Source organism: Lontra canadensis, unplaced genomic scaffold (assembly GCF_010015895.1).
Source record: "Lontra canadensis isolate GAN:19392208 unplaced genomic scaffold, GSC_riverotter_1.0 scaffold46, whole genome shotgun sequence".
In the NCBI taxonomy this organism is placed as follows: domain Eukaryota; kingdom Metazoa; phylum Chordata; class Mammalia; order Carnivora; family Mustelidae; genus Lontra; species Lontra canadensis.
Window position 1 is genome coordinate 9326738 of NW_022631040.1, and position 13206 is coordinate 9339943.

Sequence of the window (13206 nt, forward strand, 5' to 3'; positions counted from 1 at the left end):
GTTGAAAGGCTGAAGGCCAAGTTCAGAGAGCAGGCACCTATCACCATCTGGCCCCAGAGTAACTAGAGGAAGGCACATGGGTATGAAGGACGATATGCACATTCCTCCCAACCCTCAAACACAGATTCCTGTCCCTCTTTGTCCCATCCCCAACCTTGTAGGTCAAAGTGTTTCCCACCCTTACTGAATTATGATTTAGCTTCTTTAATCCCACAGTCAGAGGTTTCATTTTCTTCAGCTTAAAATTACATTTCCTGTCTGTAAAGTAATATCTACTCTTTGTGGAAATTTTGAGAAATTCAGAAAAATAGCTCTCCTCTGATACTAAAAATGGTTTCCCTTGACCCACGCCATGAAAATACATGGCCCTTCTTTCCCTGTCCCCTCAAACATACTGCCATCTCAAAGTGGCCAAGTCTCCTTAACTTGCCATTTCCCTCAGCTGGGAACCCTAGCTACCACTGCTACCTCAGCTTAAAGGTTCACCTCAGATGTCAACCCATCAGGAAGCCCAGCTGCACCCCTCCCCCCTCCACCCTACTGATCCAGGTATCTCTTTGGGATTCTCATGGCTCTGGGGGTACCTCTTAGTAAGAGCTCTAACCCAATGAAATGGAAATATCCACTCTGCAGACATCTTCGCAACTAGTCCATGAGCTGTGGGGATCAAGTATTAGGTGCAAAAAACATGTAGGAGGCTTAGAATAAAATTACTACTATTTTTTCTTTCTTTTGAGGGAAAAGGATCAAACTAAGCAAGACAGAAAAATGTGAAGCCACAAAAAATAAAACAAAAAATATTCAACCACTCCTCCTTGATGATAATCGAAAGCAAAATGAAAAGGTAAAAATGGGGAAAGATTTTTGTAATGTTGAAGAGGGGTTAATGTTTTAGTGTGCAAGAAGTTTCAACAAATAAGGAAAATGATGACTATTTCAACAGGAAAAAACTGGCAACAGAATAAGAAAGTGCAAATTCACTAAAAAAGATACAAACAACCAATAAAAATTAAGATGCTCAGCTTCATTAATAGTTTTTAAAATGCAAATTAAAATAACTATAATATACCACTTCCCAATAATAAATTGGTAAAAAATGTGAGACTTATAGCACTCTGGCTAACTAGGAAATGGGTGTTTATAGAAGGTTGGTAGAAGTGGTATATTATATAATTTTTAAATAATCCACCGATAATTTATTGTAAAACTACTCCAGCTCAGCAATCCTACTTCTAGCTCTCTCTCCTGTGTATATAAGAACACAAGAACTAAGAACATACATAGCATTACTGAAGTAGCACCAAAACCGGGCTAAATGTTCATCAATAAGAAAATAAGCAAATAGGGTATGTTCATTTAAGACGATGTTAACTATTGACTCACCTGAAAAGATGCATATTTGTATAACAAGTAAGTTGCAGGCTGATATGTGGCATGTTGCATTGTTTTAGTTGGAAACAAAACTAGTTAGATAGATATCTCTATAATCATTGGAATATGTAGAAAAAGCTATTAATACACTGTGAATAGTGACGACTTCTGGGTGTGTGTAGTAAAGGAAAACTATGCTTCATCCACCAATTTTCTCTGTTTTCCCCCCAACAAAATATATTTTTTAACTTTGCCATATGTATCTTTATCTTTAGCACTTTGCATTCCTCATCGTAGATGCTCAGCAAATGTTGGTCAAAGAGAAATAGTTTCCAGATGATCATGAATTCTTAGAAATCTATCAATTTCATCCATTTGCAAACCTAGCATTGGCCATAGATCACCGTAGACTTGTTATGTTTGTTTCCTGGCCGAATTATTAATAGTACCCCCTTCACTCCCAAAATGATCAATTGGGATGAGAAATTACATGGCCACCATTATAAAATCTCACAGAAGCCCATGGTGTTGTTGATTAGCAACTCCTTCCCCAAACCCTCCCCACCTTATCTTCATGACACCGGATGCACGCTATGCCCGCCCATATTTCTCCTCCCTTTCCAATTGCTCATTCTCTCCATCACAGATTCTTTTTCTTGGTTTTCTCCCTAACGCTTACTTTTTCTCTAAAGCTCTTCTTTCTCTGCCTAATCCACGTGATGATGAATGTTTTCTCACGACCACGCACATGGGTTTTCTCTATTTTGGTCTTGGACTCCTTCTCTAAGCTGATCTGCTAAGGGAACCTTGTCCCTTAGATTCCCCACACCCCAAATTTTAATTGTCCACAACCAAAGGAGTTCCCTTCTCTGTCCTAAATGATCCTGCTTTTATTAGTTTGGTTTCTCAGAAATGCTCCAGGTGACATCGCCGGATGTCATGTCTGCATGGAACAGCAGCAGACCAGAATGAGCCCCTGGGGGGCACTGCCTGAATCCTTTACTTGGTGGGAGTCCAGCACTTCTTTGTACCCAGTCTCCCCATTTAAAAATGCGATAATAGGGGGCGCCTGGGTGGCTCAGTTGGTTAAAGCCTCTGCCTTCGGCTCAGGTCATGATCCCGGGGTGCTGGGATCAAGCCCCATGTCAGGTTCTCTGCTCGACGGGGAGCCTGCTTCCCTCCCCCCGCCTCTCTCTCTGCCTGCTTGTGATCTCTGTCTGCCAAATGAGTGAATAGACTCTTCAAAAAAAAAAAAAAAAAAAAAGAAAGAAAAAGTATGATGATAGGGCATCCGGGTGGCTCAGTTGGTTAAGCATCTGCCTTCGGCTCAGGTCATGATCCCGGGGTCCTGGGATGGAGCCCTGGATCAGACTCTCTGCTCAGCAGGGGGCCTGCTTCTCCCTCTCCCCCTGCCCATGCTCCCTCTCTCACTCGCTCACTCCCTCTCAAATAAATAAAATCTAAAAAAATAAAAATAAAATAAAATGGGATAATAAAAACTACTTGATGGGGCTACTTTTAGGATGAAATGATTCACCATATTGGAAGCACTTAAAAAGTGTGAGGGCACATACCAAGAATTATAGAAGTGTAAGCTATTATTCTGTTTTAAAGTTTTCTATCGTGAACGTGTATTAGAATAACAATAACGTGTTAAAAATAGCCAGCGGCTCCCAATGATTTCTCCATCACTGGGAACCACATACGTAACATAATGCCCTGCTCTTCTATAACAGAAAAGCATGGTCCTGAAGTAACCCTGCCCTCTGGTATGTGTCCTCTCACGCCTTCCAGGTCTTAAGCCCCACTCCCTCCCCTCCTCTCCGTGTTTGTCTGGTCTGTCTTTAATAATCGGCTCTCAGATGAAAAAAAGCCCCAATTTTTAGCACTTGCCAATTTCTGTGGAATAAATACTCTTACCATGGCTGAGGTCAAGCAACCAACATGACATCATGGTACACGCCCCGGGGAGGAGACGGGCAGCACAGGAGAGCGGCACAGATTTTCCCCATCTGGATAGGACAGACACGCCTCAAGGGCATAGGTGATTGATTGCAGTGCAGGAGGGGAAATAATCAGGAAGTGAGAAGTTTTCAGTATTCATTACTTTTGTTTTTAATAGATTTATTGTAAGTTTATGTAATTTCATATTTAATCATATGTCATAAAAGCTGGCTCCTGGAATTTCTAGAAGTTTAACAATTGGCCTTTGGGGGTGTAAGCAAGCTCCAGCAGGCCACTGAGCCCCTACTTTGAAACTTCTCCCTTCCACTCCCTCCTGATCGGAGTCTCCTCGCTTCCCTCCACTGACCCCTGGCCTAAGCACCTTGCAGTGCAAGATTACAGCCTCCACTTGCCTTCCCTTGCCCGGTGAGGTCAGCATTTTTTGAAGAAGAAGATAAGTTCAGCACCTAAGTATGTATTTCTTATCCTTTTCCCTGATTATTTGTGTACAATCCTTTCTCCCAACTCCGAATTAGATCATATTTGTTTCAGCCCAGCGGTTACTGCCTGAGGAAAAGGAGAGGAACTGCGTATTTGAGAATCATTTGAGAACCTGGGGGCTTCTCAAGCTTCAGGTTCTCTGGCCTAATTGAGGCTGTTACTTCATCGACCGTGTCTGCCTCACTCAGGTTTAGGAAATCATTATTGTGTATGTTACAAGTCTGAGCACAGTGAATGCCTAGCACATAGTAAGCACTCAGTAATTAGTTGCCTAGTGAAGCAATCCGACATTTTAGAAGAGAAGTTAAAATTCTCTTAACTAACTTGCAATTACCTAAAAAGGCGGATTCCTTGTCAAGGTAGGTTTTTGGCTTCTTATGTTGCAGTCAAAGAAACAACAATACAGTCTTAAAGTATAATAGTGAGAAAACAGGTTAACAAGTTAGGGTATTCTTTTTGATAAAGGCAGTGGAAGAAATGTCTGACCAGAGGCCAAATATTTGCACAAGCACATAACCACTCAGAGGACAGCCACTGATGCCGTTATTAATTGAAAATGACTGTTTAGAAATTCCGGCTGTCACCTTGGACACTTTGGAGACAGGTAGACCCATACACACGTAAGTATAAATATATATGGCGTGATCATATACTCACTGCGAAACATTTTTAAAAACTCCAAATGTGATGGGGAGAAGCTAATTTCATTAGAGATGATATTTAAGGAGCAAATTGTTTTTCTCCTGCTTACTTTGAAATAGCATCCTAATAGTCTCTCACAGACCTCGACCAAAAAAAAAAAAAAAAAAAAAAAAAGGAAAGAAAAGAAAAGAAAAAGAAAGAGAAGGCTAATGGACTTTATGTTCCCATGGAAATTTTGGATGACATTAAAACAGTCAAAGATAAGCACGTAAGCACTACGGCATAAAACCTATATTTCAGGACCAGAACTGCAAGATCACATCCTTTCTGAAATTAGAGTAGGGATTTCAGATTATCATTTATTCAAATCATTTGCATTCCCTGGGCTCATATCCAGAGGCATAAGTTTCCCGAGAGGCAGTTTCAAGCCTCGCTGAGGCAACCACCCCGGAGACAAGCCACACTTGCAAACTCAAGGGCTGTACGAGTGGGTCTTCCTCTTTTAATTGGTATTTATATTTGCCCCAAGAAAGAAGACTAGTTTCCAGGCAGTCTGTTTAGTGAAGAAAAATCTCCAAATTTTTGGCCTCGTTTAGCCAGCAGTAAGCTTTCTGCTAATCCTCAGTCATAAATAAAAAGCATTGACAAAGACATTAAAGATGGAAACAATAAAATCATCAGGAAGGGCAGGAAAAAGATTGCCGTGATATTCCGTTTCAGATTGCAAAAAAAGGTATTAAAATCCCAACCATACAAAAATAGACTTGCACAATGACTTTTTTTTTTTTTTAAGGGGGGAGTGGATTACTCCTGACTTCCGAAGATGAGTGTCTTAAAGCTTTCATTGATTAGTTGATAAATTTGCTGGTGAATGATTAGTCGATTAGTCAGAAAGGTTTGAATTAGTTACTAGAGCTCTGCCTCCCATGAATAAAATGCGGGAGTGTTCCCTCTCCCACCCTCTGTGACAGATGATATCTGTTTTCTCCTGTGAGTTTGAATTTAAGAGCCACTGAAGCTCGACAACAGTATATTTTGGCTCAAATGAGCTGAAAATTGCATTCAATTTGAATTTCAAAAATGGAGGGGAGGAAGGGGTGGGGGGAGACAAAAACCCTCAACACTCATCAAGTCTCCACACTTTTCAACTACTTCCTGCTGCTTAGTTGCATTCCACCAGGCTGAGGACCTGAAACCAGGATGTGCTACAGGGAGAAAGCATCGCTGGATGCCTGCCCAGTCTGAGTTTAAAAATAAACTTTTAATAGTCAGGATCAAAGCAAACCTCACTTCTACGCACATGCTTAATGCAGAATGCAACCCACCGAAGAAATAGATTTATCTTCTCCAAACTCAAATTGGCTTTTTTTTTTTTTTTTTTCTTATGTACCTTGGAGGTGATCAAGGTGAAGGTGTTTTCCCTGGGAAACTCTAGAAAGGTAAATTTGTTTCTAAATTAAAATTAATTCCTATTCAGCTCACTTAAGACCCTCATTCCTTGTCACTGGGGTTTTTCTCCCTTCACCTGCCTCCCATGACAAAGCAGATGTGTTCTTGAAAAGTTGAGTGAGTGGACATTGATTTTTCAAATCAAATCATATTTTGAATGCTCGAAGAAGAGAGTTGGTTATTTAAAGGAATCTTGTGATAAATTATTTTATAAATCCGAGGTATTTTTAGAGTGCCAATAACTGTCTCTTCACGCAAAGGCACCGTGAGCATGAATTTGAAGCCCATTCCGCTTCCTTAAAGCAGGGCATACCCGCAGTCTACCAGAAGCAGATTTAAGTATCACCAATAATTAAAACTAAACCGACGCCACACAAAACAACAGATGATATCTCAGAATCCTATAACGGAGTGATTTTGGGCCAGAACTCCGTTTTATGATAGTTTGAGCTGAAGGAGCAGAGAGAACACCAAACTCATTTCAATCCACTTCACACATGAAAACATATTCTCCCATTGCCTAAATTATTCTCAATTTGCAAATTAAGCAACTCGGGTGCCATGAAAAAGGTAATTCGACTTCTAAAGTGCCATTTTCCACATTGAAGCAAAAATATGCCGAACGCTGTTCAGAAAATCGGGCTTGCTGCAGCGGGCTCAGTCCTGAGCAGGACCGAGAGGCATCGTGGGCTGCGGGCGAGGACGCACGGATTTCCCGCACCCCTACTCCGCAGCAGCCTCTGCGGCCGGGAAGGGGGTAACAAATGAATAACTGGTATACCTAGGAACAGCTGACCATTTAGGGTGGGGGTCTGTCACCTTCCCCGGGCTGTGGACCCCTTTGAGAGTCAGATAGCAGCAGGGGCTGTTTCCACCTAAAGACCCCTCCACCCTCTGATTCTGTCCGACGTCACCATAATGGGGCTCATAAACATTAGGGGCTGACCTGGGTCTGGTGGACCAATCGAGTAACAGGAGGTGGCCAAGAACAGGAAGATGATTTTCCTTCAAAAACGATGTGAAAAAGGCTTAACTTTAACTTCTAGGAATACTTGTAAAGTACCGGGTATTCAAGTGGTAACAGGAGTCATACCAAGTACCTTCAGTAAGTTCACAGAAGACAGAATTAGGAAGAGAAGGCGTCTTATCTTAAGCACAGGACCCGACATAAAGAAAAATACTGTATTTTGCTTTTGGTGCATCCCCAGAGACTGGAATCAAGAAATAATCTGACCCTGATAGCCAGGCTTAAAGGTCAAAGTAGTAAATCAATAAAAACAGGTTCCTTCCAAAAGGAACCCCACAATCACCATGACACACACTCAGTAAAGTCCCATTTGTCGGAATAGCCGCTAAAACACTCTAAAAGCATGAAAAATTACATTTTTGCATTTTAAAAGACAGAATGAGAGAAACCTGGGAGCCTCTCCATGTGCGTGGCTGACAAGCTACGTGCCAGGACCACCGTGAATCACAGCTATCAAGAGGGCACTTAACCCTATAATGGGCACCACCTGGCATTACATTATATCATTTTCGAAATGAACATTAATATCTCCTACTCTTGTAGGGGACAGCTTACCTTTCAAACTGCAACAATGTTAGCGTAGGATTTTTTCCTTACATCTTCATAATTTAATATTGTTTCATTGATGAGCCAGTAAATTGTCAGCTCTATTCATTTATGTGACGTGAGCAAGGATCCAACCCAAAAAAGGAAAAAAAAAGTGAGGTCAATTTCCTTGGCCGCCGCATTTAATAAAATCTCCCAGGCAATCGAGTTAAGCACACTTTAATAGCTATGGCTTCGCATGCCCTGCCTTTAGCAAGTCTTTGATTTTCCTATATATAGTCTCAGAGCCGTCTTAACACTCCAACTAAGGTCCGGTCCTCATTTCTTATTTTAAGTTTTCTTCTTTCTCAGCTTTATCAGATTTATTAATCTTTAGCTCCTCTCTTATTTATAGGCTCTGGTTAGGGTTTCAATAGCAGTTTCCTTGATAACTCCCATTTATAACTTTTAGAAAAAAAATTCCTACACAGGGACCAACGGATTCTCTACTTATTTCACATCAGACTCAAAATAGATGGATTTCTCCAAATATGAGGGTCCGGTTGGGTATTTCTCTGACCCTCAGAAAAGATAAAAGAGAGCAGGTTGAGAAGCATGAGTGTCCTGATGGGAAAAACATGAAGCTTCTGCTTTAAATAACTCCTCAGCGGGTTTTAGCCAAGCATGCCTTTCAAAATGCACTTCTGTTCAAGACAGAATGTTTATCAGGAGCAATTGTTAGGTGGAGCCCCATGAAGTTATCAACGTTCTACCGATCTTGATGGACACACAAGGAGATTCCATGTGATTCAACGGAACATCTCTCCCATCTTTACCCTCCTCTAAAAGACAACTCTTCAGAGCAACAATGTGGCCCCTTTGGACATCCAGGGAAATTCACGGTGGGCTTGCAGCCCAGGGAAGGGGGAAGGATGAGAGAGAAGGATGTGAGCAACGGAGAACTGGAGGGCCTCGAACAATTTTATTCGGTAGATGCTCCAGTGCAGTTTAATAAGTGAAAGATGTAGAAACTCATTCATCAGGTGGCAGTGGGCCCTTTTCTGTCACGCCCCTTGAGGCATGAATGTGCTAGCTGTAGCCTTTGGGGAGTGAACACTTCAAAGAGATGCCTGAAGATTCTCAAAGGGGCTCTGAATCACGCGCATGAAGACACACCTCACACTCGCAGCTTTTGCCCTTTTCTTTAAAGAACGAAGTTAAAAAGTAAAACGCTTGACAATTAAGCAAGTTGAGGTTTCATTTCCAACTTCACCTTAATACCTCCAGACTACAACAAAGCAACTGGAAGCCAACTCTGATCATTGGCTTTCATGCTGAAGAGGAACAACGTGATTACTGGAAGACAAGGGATAATCTGGAAATAAATTCTTGCAGACAGTGAGAGCCGAAGATCTACTAAGCCCAGAGACCAAGAAGGTTTGCAGTGGAGACTGGAAGTTGGCGGAGTCTAGAATCAGGAAAAAAATAGGTGCTTTTCAAATAAAAGGTGCTTTTCAAATAAAAACAGGAGGACATTTCCAGGACAACCAATAAGCAAGAAACAAGGTAAGATGACTCGAACGTGGGAATTCAACCCTATTTATTTCCTGGGACTGTGAACACAGGAGACCTGTTAAAAAGCTGTAATTTGTGTAAGTCTAAGGAAACATGAGGAGAGAACCCACCCAACAGACACCATAGGGTAAGAAGTCTGAGGGGAACTAATTTAGGGTGTTACTTTTTTTTTTTTTTTTTTTAAGGAAGCTTACAACTCAAGAAGTACAAGCATACCTTGGAGATACCGCCCGTGGGGTCCAGACCACAACCATGAGCAAGAATTGCAAGGAAGCGAGTCAAAGGGATTTTTCATTTTCCCTGAGCATATAAAGGTTACGTTTATACTACATGTCATCTGTTAAGACGTAGCATTATGTCTAAAACACTATGGATATACCCTTTTATAAAAATACCTTATTGCCAAAAAATGCTAACCATCATCTGAGTTTTTAGCAGGTCATAATTTCTTTGTGGTAGAGGGTCTTAGTGTTGATGGCTGCTGACTGGTCAGAGTGGTGGTGGCTGAAGGCTGAGGCGGCTGAGGCAATGGCTTAAAATAAGCTCATGAAGTTTGCCACATCAATTGTCTCTTCTTTTCACAAATGATCTCTCTGTGGCATGTGATGCTGTTTGACAGCGTTTTACCTGCAGTAGAACTTCTTTCAAAATCAGAGTCAATCTTCCCATACCCCTGCCTCTATTTCATCAACTAAGCTTATGAAACATTCTAAACCCTTTCTTGTCCTTTCAAATCTTCATAGTATCTTCAGCACCTTTACCAGGACTAGATTCCATCTCAAGAAACCACCTTCTTTGCTCTGACACAAAAAGCAACTTGTCATCCGTTCAAGTTTTATCATGAGGTTACACGATTCAGTCCCATCTTCAGGCTCCACTTCTAATTCTGGTTCTCTTGCTACTTCTACCATATTTGCAGCTACTTCTTCCAGTGAAGTTTTCAACTCCTCAACGTCCTCCATGGGAGCTGGAATCAACTTCCTCCAAACACTTGTTAATGTGATAGTTTGACCTTTTCCCATATATTACAAATGTTGTAAATGGCATCTAGAATGGTGAATCTGTTCCAATGTTTCCATTTATTTTGCCAGACCAATCAGAGGAATCATTATTTATGGCAGCTGTAGACTTATAAAATCATGAGAGAGAGAGAGCCTGAGTGTGAAGATCGTGTGTGTTGTGGAGGGGGGCACCAGCAGGGGCAGAGGGAGAGGGAGAAAGAGAATCTTAAGCAGGCTACACATTCAGTATGGAGTCCAACATGAGGTTCAATCTCATGACCCTGAGATCATGACCTGAACCAAAATCAGGAGTCATGACCTGAGCCAAAATCAAGAGTCAGAGGCTTAAATGACTGAGGCACCAAAACAACCCATAAAATGTTTTTGTTAAATAGTAAGAGTCAAAAGTCAAAATAACTCCTTTGACCCATGGGCTGCAGAACAGATGTTGTGTTCACAGGCATGAAAACATTAATCTTGTCCATCTCCATCAGAGCTCTTGGGTGACCAGGTGCATAGTCAATACAGAATCATATTGTGAAGGGAATCTTTTTTCCTGAGCAGTAGGGTCACAACAGCACTCTTAAAATATTTAGTAAACCATGTTGTAAGAAGATGCGCCACCATCCAGGCTTTACTGTTCCACTTGGAGAACACAGGCAGAGTAGACTAAGCATAATTCTTAAGAGGTCTAGGATTTGCAGAATGGTGAATGAGCACTGGTTTCAACTTCAAGTCACCAACTGCATGAGCCCCTAACAAGAAAGTCAGCCTGTCCTTTGAACCTATGAAGCCAAGCATTGACTTCTCCTCTCTAGCTATGAAAGTCTTCAATGGCATCTTTTTCTAAGAAAAAGCTGTTTTATTGACATTAAAAATCTGCTGTTTGGCGTAGCCACCATCACATAGTTAGATCTCCTGGATCACTTGCTGCAGTTTCTGAACTGAAATCCAGAGTCAGCACCTGGGGCTTCGCTTTGTCCTTTGATGTTATTGTTATAAGGGCAGCTTCTTTACTTAAACCTCGTGAACCAGCCAGCTTCATACTTCTCTTCTGCAGCCTCCTTACTTCTCCCAGCCTTGGTAGGATTGGAGAGTTAGAGCCTTGCTCTGGACCACGCTCTGGCTTAAGAGAGTTATGTGGCTGGTTTGCTCTTCTATTCAGACCTCTAAAACGTTCTCTGTATCAACAACAGGTGTCTCACTTTCTTATTACTCCTGGGTTCACTGTGAGTAGCACTTTTAATTTCCTTCAGGAAGTTTCTCTTTGCATTACAAGTTGGTTCACTGTTTGGAGCAGGAGGCTTAGCTTCTGGCCTGTCTCAGCTTTTGACAGGATTTCCTCACTAAGCTTAATCATTTGTAGCTTTTGATGTCAAGCGAGAGACATGCGACCCTTCCTTTTACTTGAACACTCAGGGACCATTGTAGGCTTATTAATTGGTCTCATTTCAATATTGCTGTTTCTCAGGGAGGCCAGAGGGGAGAGAGAGAAGGACAATGGCCAGTTGGTGGAGCCGTCAGAGCACACACAACATTATCCATTAAGTTCATTGTCTTCTATGAGGGCAGTCTGTGGCCCCCCAAAATAATTACAATAGTAACATCAAAGATCACTGATCACCAATCACCAAAACGAATATAATAATAACAAAAATATTTGAAATATTGGGAAAATTAGCTAAATGTGACATGGAGTAAATGAGGGGAAAAATGACACCAGTAGACTTGCTTGAAGCAGGGGGGCCAGAAATCTTCAATCTGTAAAAAACACAGTATCTGAAAGTGCCATAAAGCAAAATGCAATAAAATGAGGTAGATCTTGGGGTGCCTGGGTGGCTCAGTCATTAAGCCTCTGCCTTTAGCTCAGCTCATGATCCCAGGGTCCAGGGATCAAGCCCTGCTTCGGGCTCTCTGTTCACCGGGAAGCCTGCTTCTCCCTCTCCCACTCCCCCTGTTTGTATTCCCTCTCTTGCTGTCTCTCTTTCTCTCTGTGTCAAATAAATAAACAAAATCTTTTTTTTTTTTTTTTTAAATGAGGTATATCTTATAAAAGAAGGATTCAGAGGATCAAAAATCCTTCAGGTGCTGATTTCATCACACAAGAAGTTGCTATCTGTGTGATGTTGCCAATGGCCATGATCAACATGGCTGTGAGTTCACATTAACATTTGAAATATACAAGCTGTCAAAGCCCACCACTGAAATTAATGAAAATTGAAAATAATGTTCACATGATGACAACAGTTTTTGGAATAAGTTCTCCTTTCGATCCCACACATCGAGCTTGTGTCTGCAGAGGCATTCCACTCGGGATCATGTTATTTGGGGGCTCCCCTACACATGGGAGGCAGCCCACATCAGCCACCAGCAACATCCTGCTCTCAGAATCTTGGTGAGGAAGCAGTACCACCTTAGTTACTCAACTCCCTTTCAGTCATGTGCAAGGTGTTCAGGAATTGCTGCAAGGAGAGAAAGAATAGTACTTCTAGAATTCCTGAAAAAATGTGTCGTCTTTTGGAACCAAAGGTACATGAACTGGTTGTCTCATGGGGCAACTGGGTACTTGTTATTTGGGAATTCTTCAGAGAAGGGGAGAAGGTTGAATTAGAATCTAACTCTTTGACTACTTTTTTTTCCCCAACTTTACTATATACATCACAGTCTCCATTTCATGTTTGTCCCATTCAGGGGTCCTGGGGAAAAGGGAAGAAGATGGGCAACTGGAAGAGTATGGGAATTTGATCCCATTACCTCAATGATCTCCTCTTACAACAAAATGCAACCTACATTTCCCCAGATTAACTCCATTTTAAATGATGACAACCCATCCAGGTGGAAGATTTCTTTATTGATACTGCAGGTGATTTACTGTAGAAAACAAAACTCTTAGAAACTTCTAGAAGTTCAGTTACAGGATGAGTAAGCAAACTTCTTGTGGCTAATCTAGAAGCTCACTACTACTTTTGTAACTTTTCTGTCTGGAAATATTCTGAATTACAAACAACAGTTAAAATGTACACGGGACGCTACTATTTTATAAGCCAGGAACCACCTATACTCAACTAATTCTTGAGATTAGACAACGTGACCTGAAAAAAAAAAAAAATTAATTCCAGGGTTAAAAACTACCAGATACATTCACATGGATTTTGCACTGCACAACTTCAG

At 41.4% G+C, this 13206-nt stretch overlaps 1 protein-coding gene across 10 annotated transcripts in view; it reads right to left on the minus strand.

The window, feature by feature from the left end:
* ESRRG (estrogen related receptor gamma) overlaps nt 1-13206 on the minus strand; it is a 618606-nt gene that overhangs the window by 426882 nt on the left and 178518 nt on the right. For 6 of the 10 annotated variants that reach the window (XM_032872920.1, XM_032872921.1, XM_032872918.1 and 3 more), the window contains exon 2: nt 7490-7581. The exons of the other annotated variants lie outside the window; for them this stretch is intronic. The gene's annotated coding sequence lies outside the window, so the exon portion shown is untranslated. The remainder of the gene's footprint in view (nt 1-7489; nt 7582-13206) is intronic. 10 annotated transcript variants of the gene reach the window in all.